This window comes from Moschus berezovskii, chromosome 26 (genome assembly GCF_049115385.1).
Source record: "Moschus berezovskii isolate FMDL1 chromosome 26, NW_MosBer_1.0, whole genome shotgun sequence".
In the NCBI taxonomy this organism is placed as follows: domain Eukaryota; kingdom Metazoa; phylum Chordata; class Mammalia; order Artiodactyla; family Moschidae; genus Moschus; species Moschus berezovskii.
In genome coordinates, this window is record NC_142485.1 from 31609586 (window position 1) to 31623760 (window position 14175).

A 14175-nucleotide genomic window follows, 5' to 3' on the forward strand; every position below is an offset into this window, starting at 1 on the left:
AGGCAGATCTCTATTTACCGTGTTCTACTGGATGTGAGAGTTGGACTGTGAAGAAAGCTGATCGCTGAAGAATTGATGCTTTTGAACTGTGGTGCTGGAGAAGACTCTTGAGAGTCCCTTGGACTGCAAGGAGATCCAACCAGTCCATTCTAAAGGAGATCAATCCTGGGTGTTCATTGGAAGGACTGATGCTAAAGCTGAAACTCCAATACTTTGGGCACCTCATGCGACGAGCTGACTCACTGGAAAAGACTCTGATGCTGGGAAAGGTTGGGGCCGGGAGGAGAAGGGGATGACAGAGAATGAGATGGCTGGATGCCATCACCGACTCTGTGGACATGAGTTTGAGTGAACTCCAGGAGTTGGTGACGGACAGGGAGGCCTGGCGTGCTATGATTCATGGGGTCGCAAAGAGTCAGACACGACTGAGTGACTGAACTGAACTGAACTGACAGAAGCTGTGTTTCTTACATATGGAAGGTTTGGGGCAACCCTTGTTGGATCAAGTCTGTCAACACCATTTTTTTCAGTGGCATCTGCTCACTTCATATTTCTGTGTCATGTTTTGATAATTCTCACAATATATTAAGCGTCTTTATTAATGTTTATTATGGTGATCTGTGATCTTTGAGGTTACTGTTGCAAAAGGAATATAATTCACTGAAGATTCTGATGATGGTTAGCATTTGTAGCAGTCAAGTATTTTTTGATTAAGGTATATGCATTTTTTGACATAATGCTACTAGTTATGTATAGTGTAAACATAACTTTTGTATGCACATAGAAACCAAAAAATGCACATGACTTGATTAATTGTGATACTTGCTTTATTGCCGTAAATACCTCTGAGGTCTTGTCTATATGTAGGTTTATATTGTACTTACAACTATTTACTTAGGTATGATAAGTGATCTAGAGAGGACTTAAACTGTACAGAGGATATTCCTGGGTTATATGCAAATACTGTTGCCATTTAAGGGACTTGAGCACCCATGGATTTGGGTTTCCACAGGGGGTCCTGGGACCAATCCCCTAGGATACCAAGGAATGACTGTAGTGCATCTAACTTACTTTTGATATTGTCTTATATTTTGTCCCATTTTATTACGTTTTTAATGAAAAAAAGTTTTTTTTTTTTTTTTTCATTTCCTTCTTGGGAGGAGGTTAACAGGGAGTATCCTTGCTAGAAACGAAGCACGTCTTTTGATAGCCTGGTGGGTTGTATTTGTGGTGGTGATCGCCCATGGGTGGGTGTATAAAGTGTCCATGTATAGACCACGTTGCTGAACTTCCTGGTGACTGAAATGCACGTGATTCCATGTTAGTTTCCCATATCACTGTGGGAGCAGTGGAATCTTCTGTCCAGAGAACTCGGTAGATATCAGCGATCCAGCTAATAGAGGTTTGCTTTGAACTGTTGCCTTTGGGAACGGCGCTCCAGAAGGAAGGCGTTTCGAGCCTTCTCTTGCCTTGCAGGCTCGGCTGGATAATTGTGAATGGAGGCTGATTCGGAGGCAGTGTTGCTGCCTGTCATGGGTAATAAATGACAATAAGGAAACCATCTTTCACGGAACCGCTGGTAGGAGAACTCCATTTAAAAGGCAGCGTTTCTCAGGGAAATGACAGGAACTCCATTTCTTGACACATTTTGTGCTCTCTCTTCCTTTTTCAAAGAGTCTATCCTTAGAGACTTAGGAAGCCCAACAAGATCCAGCAGTGGAAGTGATCGGAGATATTAGCCATTTCCTCCTTAATTAAAAATGAAGCAAAATAAGGAAACAAGCATAAAAAGAAAGGTTGAGAAGAGCTTGAATAAAAATGACCAGTAATCTACACTTCCTCTGTGCCTCTTGAGGAAGCAGGGTTTTCGAGGGGTTTTGGAGGGTTTTTTTGAATATGCTTATTTGTGGCATTTAATTTTTTTTTTTTGCCAAGCTATGCAGCATACAGGATCTTAGTTCCCCGACCAGGAATCAAACCTGCACCCTTTATAGTGGAAGCAGGGAGTCTTAACCACTGGACTGCCATGGAAGTCCTGAGGCATAAGTTTTGATCTTCCAATGTCCATATCCACCTGAGGATTAAAAATATTTAGGTTGGAGAATTGACTGTTGTAATAGGAGAGCCTGAGAGTGCAGGGCAGGTAGTTTTCCTCTTGGTAATGCTGGTGAGACGTTTTCACACTCATAGTTCACTTGTGTTTTTTTTTAAACTAAGGTTACTCTGAAAGTGGTAGATTCTGCAAGTCATCAGTCAGAAGGGCAGCCTTTAAGCTCTGTGGGAGGACCAGGCTCTGAATGAGAAGGTCTGTGCTCTGCTCAGTTCTGGGAACCATGGTAATGAGACGTTAGCATTGGCAGAAGCTGGCAAAGCAATTCTGGGCCACAGTCTTTTGGAGTTGGGATCACATTTATCCCATTTAGATGAAGGCTGCCCAAGAATTCTAGAAAGACCTGGAGCTGGTTCCATTTTTCAGAATTGTTGTTCAGTTCAGTTCAGTCATTCAATTGTGTCTGACTCTGCGACCCCATGAACCACAGCACACCAGGCCTCCCTGTCCATCACCAATTCCCGGTGATGAGTTGATTGAGTTGGTGATGCCATCCAACCATCTCATCCTCTGTCATCCCCTTCTCCTCCTGCCCTCAATCTTTCCCAGCATCAGGGTCTTTTCCAATGAGTCAGCTCTTCGCATCAGGTGGCCAAAGTATTGGAGTTACAGCTTCAACATCAATCCTTCCAATGAACAGCCAGGACTGATCTCCTTTAGGATTGACTGGTTGGATCTCCTTGCAGTCCAAGAGACTCTCAAGGGTCTTCTCCAACACCACAGTTCAAAAGCATCAATTCTTTGGCTCTCAGCTTTCTTTATTGTCCAACTCTCACATCCATACGTGAGCACTGGAAAAACCATAGCCTTGACTAGACGGACCTTTGTTGGCAAAGTAATGTCTCTGCTTTTTAATATACTGTCTAGATTGGTCATAATTTTCCATCCAAGGAGTAAGCGTCCGTTAATTTCATGGCTGCAATCACCATCTGCAGAATAGTTGGAGGGGGGCTAAAAGCCATTGATTTGTGAGGCTAGATCAATCTCCAAATCGTTACTGAGTGCCTAACCAAGTATCAGGGCTTACCAGGTAGCTCAATTGTAAAGAATCCTACCAATGCAGGAGACTCGGGTTCAAACCCTGGGTCAGGAAGATCCCGCGGAGAAGGGCATGGCTACCCACTTCAGTATTCTTGCCTGGGAAATCCCATGGGCAGAGGAGACTGGCAGGCTGCAGTCCATGGGGTCTCAAAAGAGTTGATGTAACTGAGCCCACATCAAGTGTTCAGTGGGTCCTCCAGTGCTTCCTCGTTCAGAGTCAGAGAAGATAGATTTGTTAGATGAAGCCCAGCTCTGCCGACCTCAGGCTAAAGAACACTGTCCACCTGTCAGAGCCATGTGAATGCGACCTGCAGTTTATTTTTTCCGGATCAAGCTGTCTGAAGTGTCCACATCCATGTGAGTAAGGCCAGTGGGGAGACGGCCAGGGTCACAAGTGAGTGTCTGCAGTTTCCTGACTCCAACTGCATTTCCAAAGTCAGATATTTTAAAAGATTTTTAAGGTCCTTCATTAAGTTGCGTTCAGTATTGCCAAGGAAAATTGGAGCGGAGTTCTGTACACCACCTGCTCCCCTCTCAGCAATGGGATCACTGAGTGGAACCCACAGCTCCAGGCCTGGACCCTGAAAAAGATGCTGCTCTTATTTTTGGAGGCCAGCAGCCAAGTAAATTCTTCCTACCTGCCCTGTACTCCCTCCTGAAGCCCAGGCCATATCATTACCTGCCAGCTGCTAGTCTTTTCTGTTTTTAAATACATTTTACCATGTAAAATATCAGTTCAGTTCAGTCGCTCAGTCGTGTCCGACTCTCCGCGACCCCGTGAATCACAGCATGCCAGGCCTCCCTGTCCATCACCAACTCCCGGTGTACACTCAAACTCATATCCACTAAGTCGGTGATGCCGTCCAGCCATCTCATTCTCCGTCGTCCCCTTCTCCTCCCACCCCCAACGTTTCCCAGCATCAGAGTCTTTTCCAGTGAGTCAACTCGTCTCATGAGGTGGCCAAAGTATTGCAGTTTCAGCTTTAGCATCAGTCCTTCCAGTGAACACCCAGGATTGATCTCCTTTAGAATGGACTGGTTGGATCTCCTTGCAGTACAAGGGACTCTCAAAAATTGAACATCTTAACCATTTTCAACCATACAGTTCAGTTCAGTTCAGTCACTCAGTCGTGTCTGACTTTTTGCGACCCCATGAATCACAGCACGCCAGGCCTCCCTGTCCATCACCAACTCCCGGAGTTCACTCAAACTCATGTCCATCGAGTCAGTGATGTCATCCAGCCATCTCTTTCTCTGTTGTCCCCAGCTCCTCCCGCCCCCAATCCCTCCCAGCATCAGAGTCTTTACATTCACATTTTGTTGAGTGCCCATCACCACCATCCAGCCCCAGAAGTCTTTTTATTTACAAAACAGGAACTCGGGACTTCCCTGGTGGTCCAGTGGCTAAGACTCTACACTCCCAATGCAGGGGATCTGGGATCAATCCCTGGTCAAGGAACTAGACCCCACACGCTGCGGAGAAGATGGAAGATCCCTGATGATGCAGCTAAGACCCGGTGCAGCCAAATAAAATATAGGAATTAAAAAAATCTGAAACTCCTTTGTCCGCTGAACACAAACTCCCTGTTGCCCTCTCCCCTCTGTCCCTGGCAACCAGCATTCTACTTTCTGTCTCTGAATTTGACTACTCCAGGTAACCTCCTAGACCTGGGATCATACAGAATTGTTTCCTTGTGACTGGCTTATTTTACCGAGCATAGTATCCAAGGTTTATCCGTACTGCAGCACGTGTCAGAACTTCCCTCCTCTTGAAAGCTGAATAATAGACTTCATCGCACACCACGTTGTTTCTCCCCGTCTGTTGATGGACTCTTAGATTGTCCCCACCTTTTCTGCCGCCTTCTTTTGAATGTCTAATGTTCCTCTACAACCTGGCATTGTTCGCATGGGTCCTGGACTGCTTCCCTTCCTACACAGGTCACCCAGATGTCCTGGAATATTCCTCATATATACATATATTTATTTTATTTTTTTCCTATAAGCCAGCTTTTTTTTTTTTTTTTTGGCCACATTGTGAGGCATGCTGGATCTTAATTCTGTGACCAGGGATCGAACCCTGAGGCTCTCTGCGGTGGAAGCTCGAAGTCTTAACCACCAGACCACCCTAAACCAGCCTTTCTAAGAGGCTCTTATTGTGCATCCTCTGCCCCCACACAACTTTGCATGTCTCTTTCAAGACTGCGCAGGAATCCTGCGTTGACTGTAAAGTCTCCCCTGGCCTTCCCCATCTGGGAGCGATCTGTGTCTTCTCTGCAATCCTACATCAAAGATTGTTAGCAACAATCTTTTTGGCAATGAATCGTGCAGTTTTATGACATCTTTTCTACTGTCTAGAGCTGTTATTGAGACATTTCATTTAACTTTTCACAGTGATCTCTTCCTGTTCTAACCAGATGATTAACTCCACCAGAGCATGTCTTGTTTCTTTGTCCCCACTGCCTCCTGTCCCACCCACATCATTGCATTGTACCTGACACAGATGTATTTAATACACGTTTAACATTTCCATTTAAAAGTTACGACCCTGATTGCACTTTAATTCAGTGAGCTGATCAGAAGCCAACTTCCTAAATTAGTTTTGCACACTGATTTCCTTGTGAACATCTTGAAAAAATATGATCACACAGAATGCAAGAGGAAGAAATCTTCCTGTTCACGTCTGGGGTTAATGGGCACATTTGTCTTTGAGAGAGAAGGGAGATAACAATTTAAATGTCTTATTTTTAACTTCTGTGTTTCAGTTAAAGCATTCTTATATATGGTTTTGGATTAGGAAGCTGGCAGTAATGTATGCTTTTGGCAGGACCTCAGAGATGATGTTTCCATGTAAACCCATCTGATTAGAGGATGCCTTGACCTTATTGGGTCTTAAATCACTACAGGTTCCTTACTGTTGAGGGATGCTTTATTGTACCTTTTGTTAATGAAGACTGTTACATCGTTGGTATTGTTACAAATGCCATTCGGTCCAGGTTTCAGATGGGTGTTTTGGTATTGAATGGCTTCCTCTGCACACTGATGCATGGCATGCAGCAGCCTTTTGTGTTTATTCTCCTGCCTTTCCCTCATTTTTCCTGAATAAGCAGGCATCAGTAATATACGAAGCTATAAGCAACAGACACCCGACTCTCAATGGCTTAAACAAATAGTTTATTTTTCTCACATAATAACTGTATCTGCTGGAGTGGATTCAGCGGCTCAAAGATCTGGGCTCTCTTCTTTATTTTTTACTTGGCTAACTTTAGCATTATGTCTTTTTTTTTTTTTTTACTTGCTATAGAAAAAGAAAAAAATGTTCCAACTTCTCAGAAAGAAAATTAAAACAATCAATTACAAAGATGTCACACAATCATATACCTTTGGTAACCATAAAGTAAGGCTGATGCAATGTGTATTGCTAGTAGTTGTGTAATTGAAGGAAGTCTTTTGAAAAGCAATTTAGATATTTATAAATGCCGTAAAAACGTTTATAATCTTTGACCCAAGTAATCCCATTTGAAACTTGATCCTAGGAAGTAATTAACACAAAGGGTTAAATGAGCTTTATGTGTTAAAGGTGTTTATCACATTATGTACTGATAATTAAATATTAAAATTATGATTTATTTCGAGTATCCAAATTTTGGCCCAGACTTTATACAGATCACCTCTAAATGCAGAATAAAAGCGTAATTTTTATTAAAATCCATCTTCTTTTTTTTTTTTTTGCTGTTTATTGAATCAATATCATTCTGCTGGCTTATTAATTGCTCTTTTCTTATAAAGGTAGATTGTATCAGAAATACCCTATTTTGCATATTCTTTTGATTCATGTCACAGATAAATGGCAATGTATTCTATTCAGAGAAGGAGAGAAAAGTAGACTGGTATCCCAGTTTTCTTGCAGCGAGCGTTGGTGCACAATCTGCTGGAACTGGAGGAGAATGTTATTAATCAAAAAGTGCACAAGGAGGCAAAGGACTTCATTATGCTGTTTTGCTTTATAACTTTAGCATTATGTCTTAAAGCTTGTTTTGTCAAGCTCCAAGCATCCCTATTAAGTACAAGATGAGAAGATGGGAGGGGGAGTGAACAAGAGACTTCTTTTCTGTTGCCTGTCCTTTTTATCAGGAAAGCAGCTCCCAGTAGATACTCCCTTCTGTCTCACTGGCCACAAGTATGACTCAGGGCTCCCTTAGCACCAAGGGAGGCTGTCTGGGTACTTCCATTCCAGTTTTGCTATTGTGGTTGATCCTTTAGAAATAAAATGATAATGATTAGAAATTAAAACAAATTTTTTAAATGTTTTAATTCATTTAAAATAACAACGGTCTCTTTACATGCTAACATAACATACTTTTGTGAAAATAACTCTTTTGCAGAACAACAAAAAGTATTTTGTGAAAAGACTAACATGGTCTTACATTTTTGCAACTCTTTAAAAAGATATATTTTTGCAACTCTTTTAAATACCTGGCTTAATAGAAAACGGTGAGTGTCAGTTCTGTGAGTGCTCTTTATTTGCTGTGATGCATTACTTTGGTGGAAATGTGTGAAGGAAATCAGGCTACATGCAGGTAGTTAGTCAGAAAAGGGCAGGCAGACTTCTCTGGTGGTCCAGGGGCTAAGACTCTGCCCTTCCAAAGCAGGGAGCATGGGTTTGATCCCTGGTTAGGGAACTAAGATCCCACTTGCTGCACAGTGAGGCCACATTTTTTTTTTTTTTTAATTAGAAAAAGGAAGACTTTTAGTTGCCTTTTAAAAAAACTACAAATCCTCTTCTTTGATACCACACCACAACTTGATGAGTGATAGTTTCTTAAAGCATAGCCTCTGTGTAAAATCTGAAACCATAACAATGAACATTTCCTGTCATTTTACATCAAAAGCCATGGGTCTGTCTGGTACTTTGAATTGATGTTTTACTCATGTGTGCTGTTATAGCATGCCTTGGTCACTGGGAAAATGCTGGTTCACTGAGTTATGAAGATCTTCCACGTGTTGTCTCTATGATACAGTATTCAGAATCAAGTTTGAAAATACTACAACTGATCTCATGAGAAAGATCCTCTAAGTACTGGGAAGTTGTCAAACTCACAGTGCCGGATAACAAATTTTTGTTGTTGTTCAGTCACTCAGTCATGTCCAATTCTTTGCGACCCCATGGACTGCAGCATGCCAGGTTTCTCTGTCCTTCCCCAACTCCTGGAGTTTGCTCAAACTCATGTGCATCGAGTCGGTGATGCCATCCAACCGTCTCGTCCTCTGTCGTCCCCTTCTCCTCCCGCCTTCAGTCTTTCCCAGCATCAGGGTCTTTTCTAATGAGTTACCTCTTTGAATCAGGTGGCCAAAGTATTGGAGCTTCAGCTTTACCGTCGGTCCTTCCAGTGAATATTCAGGGTTGATCTCCTTGAGGATGGACTGGTTGGATCTCCTTGCAGTCCAAGGGACTCTCAAGAGGCTTCTCCAGCACCACAGTTCAAAAGCATCAGTTCTTTGGCCGAAACTTTTATCTTTTCGTTTTCCTTAATGTCCTGAGTTCTAGTGACAACCAGAACCACCTTATGGAAGCTTGTTTCTCACTTCCTTTTCACTGAGTGAGGACACGGTGGTTCTGTCTAACCCCTGATCAGGCTGGCTGGCCATCTTCTTGGTGGAGCTGATGCTTTTAATTACCTGCAGCAGCCCTTGAGGAGGGAATCAGTGACAGCACATGTTGGCCAGCACTGATAATCGCAGCTGGTTAGAGCCGGGACTAATGAGGCCAAGGTCATGGACTCGGTCCTGAGGCCCAGGTAGCCGGGCCACCTCCAAACTGCCCCCCTCGGCCGTCAGCTGCCTTGTAGATGCTCCCCGCCTTCTGGATCGGGGCCAGGGAGGCGCCAGCCAGCAGCCAGCAAGGGCTCCTTTTGTTTAAAACCAAGCAAAATAAAAGCCGGGTCTCTAATGTACCACCCCCTGTGATCCCTCTCTAGGAATATCAGACTTAATTATTTACATTTAATTTGTTAGCCATTGGGTGGTTAATTTTTTAAAAACCCGATGATTTATTAGCATTCTGATAATAAGCAGCATTTAATATCTATTAATGAGAGTTCATATGGATCAGCGATTTAATTTCCTTAATAAAATGAATCAGAAAAGTATTGTTTAGGAGACATTCCATACTGTGAGCAGGCTCTCTGCGTGTGTTGTGACCTGGATTTGTTTTGTGAGCCAGAAATGGAGGGGAAGATGAAGCCAATTGCAGTATCTCCACCAGCTGGCTTCTAAGATTGAAGCCTGGTGGGGTGAGAGGACAGTTTTCACATGGTTGACAAATATCACAGACTAATGCCGTGGAAGCTCGCTGTGTCCCCTCACCTCTCTTTTCCACTGTATCCGGGGTGATGCTCAGGCTGACCCCACATCACACTGAGGACAAACAGGAGGAAAGTGCAAACTGGCTTCAGAAACATGCTGGACAAAAATGCACCCGTAAATTACAGAGGGCTCACCTGGTGTCTCAGTGGTAAAGCATCAGCCTGCAAATGCAGGAGACGTGTTTGATCCCTGGGTCGGGAAGATCCCCTGGAGAAGGAAATGGCTACCCATTCCAGTATTCTTGCCTGGGGAATTCCATGGACAGAGGAGCCCGGTGGGCTATAGTCCATGGGGTCGCAAAAGAGTCAGACACAACTGAGTGACTAAACAACAACAGACAAAACTTTGTAAAGCAATTATTCTCCAGTTAAAAAGGAAAAACAACCCCTGTAAATAAATGCAGCACTTCCCTGCCAAATATGAGTGCCGGTCTTCACTGCATGCTTAGGTTAAGCAGCTGTCTGGAGGGAAAGTTACACAATGCAGGTCCAGCTTGTGAAATTCAGAGGAAAGAGGTGGAGAGCAGCACTGTGACATGGGCCTGCCCCCTCCACCCGCCCCCCAAAAAAGCCCAGGGAGCTCTTAACCCAACAGCAACAGCGCCCTGATTTAAAAGCATCACTGCGTGTTCTCACTGAGTAATAGGTGGATTAGGATTCCACTGGGTGCGTCTCCCCCATCAGGAGACCTTCAGGTTTTGGTCTGTTGGGTCGTAGGTGGGGAGGCGCCATGGAGGTGGAGGCCTGGCCGTGAGCTCCGGTCTCTGCAGCCTGGACGCTGTATCAGGACAGTCAGTCCCCGACCCCTCCATGCCGCCTGGGAACCTACTTTAGTTGAGTCAAGGATTGGTTGACTCAGTCTTCCGAGGTGATGCGCGTGAACTTGGTGCTTCTCAACAGTGGACGCGCTTTGGCCCAATTAGGACGCCAGCCGGAGCCTCGGGCGCAGGCAGCCCTGGTCTGCGCCGTCTGGTGCTTTTCCAACTTGCTTCCGCGCGATCACACCGCTGAGCCGGGATGATGTTTCAATTTAGACTCCCGCTCAGTCAGGAACCCTTGCGAGCCTCATTGTCTGGGAGCGGGCGCCTTGCCTGCTCCCGCTCTCTCGTCCAGGCTGTCCTCTCTTGGACACGGCCGCGACATTGCTCACGGGCCAAGTGAGTTGTTAGTGTCCCCGAACTGCGGTTGGCACCCTTCCACTCTCGCACGAACCGCAGCGGCTGTCTAAGGGAAGAGCTCAGACTCTTGAAACGCCAGCGCTGTGCCCGTGTGCTTGGATCCCTGGGGCGCCCTGTGAATCCGCCTCCTGTGGGTGAGCAGCCTCCCACCGTTGTTGCTAAAGAACATTAGTGTTTACAGTAATCTGTTCAACCGTCCACCTACCCGGGCTTCTGCAGCTTTAGAGGTAGACACCCCGGATGAGAATGTAGGCTTCCCAGATGTAAACTATAGACATTAATTCATAATCATATATCAGTATTGGATTATCATTTATAGCGAATGTCACACTAATGCACAATAATAACAGCTGAGTTGTGTATGTATGTGTACATTGTAGGGGGAGAGAATTTAACTACCCAGGATAGTTAAAATAGAGACAGAAAATAGAATGGTGGTTGGAGGCTCAGATGGTAAAGAATCTGTCTGCAATGAGTGAGACCTGGGTTCGATCCCTGGGTTGGGAAGATTCCCCTGGAGGAGGGCATGGGAACCCACTCCAGTATTCTTGCTTGGAAAATCCCCATGGACAGAGGAGCCTTCCTGGTGGGCTTCAGTCCATGGGACACGACTGAGTTGGTACACGACTGAATGACTAAGCACATATATACTCAGGGGCTGAGGGCCCAGAGTGTAGGGAGGTTGTTCAGTGGACACAGAGTCTCGGTTTTGCAAGATGAAAAATTTCTGGAGCACGCTGGCTGCATACCCGTGTGAATATACTTCACACTGCTGAACTGTGCACTTATCCAGGGTCAAGATGGTCAGTTTTATGGTACTCGTGTTTTACCACGATGAAAAATAAAAGCAAAACAGCTGCCACACCCCCGGAGTGCTCACCAGGGCCACATTGTGAATATGCTTATCGTTTAGGGTGAACTTCTGAGCTGCCCCCACCACCACCAACTTGTGTCTCTCAGGAGGCACTTGGTGCCCAGGCATCCTTACTCGCAACTCAAGAATCCAAGGAAACACATATTCGGCCTCCCATTTTCTGTCTGGATTTCTCCACCTGAGGGTCTCAGACTCTCTAAGGAGGATGATCCTGCTTCACCCAGCTCCCTAGGACCCTGCAATGCAGAGCACCATCCCCGGGAACGACCCTTTCACCCCAGGCTCAGGCAGATTTCTCACCCTCGTGACATAAATGCGATTTTAACACAACTGTGTGGGGGAACCTGGGCTTGCTCTGGACCCCGTGTTCTCGAGAATTCGAGGCAGAGCCGAATTTCTATTATCATTCAGTAATTGGAGTTTCGCAGGCTCAGGATTACTGCTAATGGAAAGCAAATGGGCTAAGAATCAAGAAATAAGCACTTGAACAGCCAGTGCCACTCAGTATAAGCGAAGAGGTTATTATAGCACTTTATGTGGATAGAGATCATCATTTGTAGCAAGATTTGCAAACCCCCTCACCACCCCAGAGACACAAAGCTCCACTAGGCAGTCCAGCGGCCCTGCCCTGCCCGCCAGGAGCAGCTGAGTGGCCGCCCAGGTGGGAAGCCCTCGTCTCCAGGGCAGCTGGCTGCCCAGGGCCCAGTGCACCTCCTGGGAAGAGGAGAGATTTAATTTTGTCTTTGGTCTCTATCTGGTACCCAAGCCAACGGGCTTCCCTTGTGGCTCAGCTGGTAAAGAATCCACCTGCAGTGCAGGAAACCTGGGTTCTATCCCTGGGTTGGGAAGGTCCCCTGGAGAAGGGAAAAGTTACCCACTCCAGTATTCTGGCCTGGAGAATTCCATGGAGAGTCTCAAAGAGTCGGACATGACTGAGCGGCTTTCCGTCACTTGCTGTCTGGTACCCAAAACTCAGAGAAGCCCCCAGGGCCCAGAGCCCTTGCGTGTGTCCCTCCCCAGGCTCCATCAGCCTTGTCGCCCCCCGCGGCCCAGAGAACAGACAGTGACAGGCCTGGGATGGGGTCCTGCGGTGAGGAGCCCCGAACGGCAGCTCTTGACCCCAAGAGAGGGAAGTGGCTGTACGGAGTGATGTTTCCCGGGGTGTGCTGACCCCTGGTCTCCGGGCTCGTCTTGCCCTTTCCGGGGAGGAGTGTCAGCCCCGGCATCCATTGACGTGAGGGGTCGCTTCTCTGCAGATCATGGCCACCCCCTTCCCAGTTGCTAAAAGGCAATTTAATATGCAGAAGCTCTGCTAGAACGGCATTAGGTTGTGACATGAGGAGATGAAAAAAAAAAAAAAAAGCAACCTAAGCCCACACTCTGCCCTTCAGTCGTCCTCCGGAGCCTGCCCGGCTGTTGCCCAAGGACAGAACGGCCGTGCCGGGGCTCCGCCGGCAGGAGGGACACAGGCCAGCTCAGCAGCTGGCCGAAGGCTGTCGGGAGTCGAGGGAGTTCTCAAGTTCAAGTTGGTCCCAGGGCTGCAGGGGCCTGGGTTATCGCTTCCTGGGGCCAACAGACACTGGGGCATTTCCAGACCACTTCTTGGAGGTTGTCGCTCAGCACCTCCACTCAGCGGTGACTTCCTCTTACTCAGCCATTAAATGTCACGGCAGCCCATTCACACTGGGGACGGAATCTACATCTCGCCGTTAAAAAATAATAATAGTAAAAAAAAAGGTGATGAAATGAAAGAAGTTGTGAAATGACATTTTTTTTTTTTCCAGCAGGTTTGTCATATCTCCTGCATGGAGGGAAATTGCTTTCTGTAAATCTTGGTCCAACAGAACAAAAACACCTATTTCTTTCCAGTTGGGGAGACAGCCATTCTCATCGGCATAATGAAGGTATTGTAAGCTGTGACTTTTACAAAGTCTGGGGGAAACCAATCTGAAATCTTGACAGATATGATCTTTCTTGGATGCACCATTCGTTGACGGGCCGCCAGAGACCTCAATTAATTTATGAGTGAGGACAGCGGGGTGCGACCCCTTGTGCATCATCTGGAGCTGTCCCTGTCTGCATTTATGTTCTGGTAATTTAAAAAGATTTATATTAAGCTTTTCTTTCATTTTGAGAGTAGATTAAAATTCTAATGGAAACCATTTGTATGCATTTGTTGAATTGAATAGTATTTATGGCTGTGTTAAAAAAAAAAACGTTGCAAAATTCTGCCGATAATAAAGTCAGTGAAGCAAGAATAAGTGTAAAAACAGGAAGGGAAGGCTGAATAGAAACCATACTGTATTATACAAGTATAATGAGGGAGGCAAGCCGGGCAGAACCGGGCGGAATTAGGCCCCTGAATGGGATAGGTTTCCTTATTTAGCGTAAGGTTTTTATAGCCCTTTTATGACTTAAAAGCAAATTTACATTTCGAAATGGGCCAAATCGGGTCCTCCCGGACCCCATGACCGCGTCGCCCTTTCCTTTCGTTCTTGAACCCTTACGGTGTCCGGGACACACGGGCAGGAAGGAAAATCTAAGCAGTGACTCGGAGAAAAGATGCTGATTTAGGGAAAGAGGACACAGCGCGTGGGAGGCCTGAAGCCG

General features: G+C 45.8%; 1 protein-coding gene across 1 annotated transcript in view; it reads left to right on the top strand.

Annotated features, from left to right (window-relative positions):
* The window catches only part of DCTD (dCMP deaminase), a 125461-nt gene extending 124426 nt beyond the window's left edge, over positions 1–1035 (top strand). Inside the window, exon 7 of the transcript XR_008684524.2 lies at positions 3–1035. The gene's annotated coding sequence lies outside the window, so the exon portion shown is untranslated. The remainder of the gene's footprint in view (positions 1–2) is intronic.
* Positions 1036–14175: the final 13140 nt, after the last annotated feature.